We start from the raw sequence: 1,037 nt of genomic DNA, 5'->3' as shown, positions 1-1,037 counted from the left end.
TCCTATTAGCCTTGTTCAAATTTGTTAGAGCGTGTGTGTGTGTGTGTGTGCGTGCATGCACGCACATGTGCATGTGTACATCTGTGTGTCTGACTGTCCTATTGTATCTTTCCTGGAGGACAAATAGATAAGACGGTGTATTAGGAAACCACAAGCCAAAGTGTCCTCATCTGCTGTGTGCACAGCAGGGAACAGATCACTCTTGATCATATCCAGGGTTTTCAGTCTCTAATCCCAAAGCCCAAAATTCTCTGGGCTTCTTGAAGACATCCACAGTTTTCAGCACCAGTCTGTGTGTGTGTGTGTACCACATGGTATTATTCTCACAGTATCACCAGCTACTGAGTGACTATAGGCCACCATCCCTAGGCTATACGCAGGGAACTGGAAACAGCCAAGTGACCCCAAAGCAGATGTGCTAAACTGCTGGCTATCATCCAAGAGCTGGGGGAGTGATCAGACCCACCTATACAGGGAGCAAGAGCACAATGAAGAGACCAAAACAAGTTATCATTCATGCTAAAGGACTAGTTTGGGAGTGGTTGGTTAAAACAGAATGGAATGCCGTATTCTAACCACCTTCTTAGTTTTGCGAGGTATTCCATCTTTTTACAAGATAGGAAGTTACAGTGCATCTCTCCTGTTCAGATGAAACATGTTTTCAAAATCATAATCATTTGGTGTTTCTTCCTGGTTTCTTTCCTGTGGTTCAGCAGACTCTGAAACCAGCAAAGATTTTATGGTTGATTAGGATTTGCATTTTAAGTAGTTAGAGCTACTCAGATTTTTTAAAGCATTGATTTAAAAGATGCAGGTAAAAGTTTTCTATCTTACAGCAAACTGTTGCTTGCCTCCAAAATACCACTGTTGCACTTTAATCTTCTCTTTTGAATACATTCATGCAACCTAAATTGTTTTTTGTACAGTTCCATAAAGTAATACACCTCTATGAATTTTATTTTTGATGAATAATGACAGCACTCTTTACTTAGTAGCCAGTCCCTGGTTTGCCATACAGTATACATTCTCTGTAACTT

The 1,037-nt window shown here is 40.6% G+C and overlaps 1 pseudogene; it reads left to right on the top strand.

The window, feature by feature from the left end:
• The first annotated feature begins 311 nt into the window (after nt 1-311).
• LOC104680988 lies at nt 312-575 on the top strand (annotated as a pseudogene).
• The last annotated feature ends 462 nt before the right edge of the window (nt 576-1,037 follow it).

This window comes from Rhinopithecus roxellana, chromosome 1 (assembly GCF_007565055.1).
Source record: "Rhinopithecus roxellana isolate Shanxi Qingling chromosome 1, ASM756505v1, whole genome shotgun sequence".
Lineage (NCBI taxonomy): Eukaryota > Metazoa > Chordata > Mammalia > Primates > Cercopithecidae > Rhinopithecus > Rhinopithecus roxellana.
The sequence above is the reverse complement of the archived record's forward strand: the minus strand, read 5'-3'. Positions and strand labels throughout refer to the sequence as shown.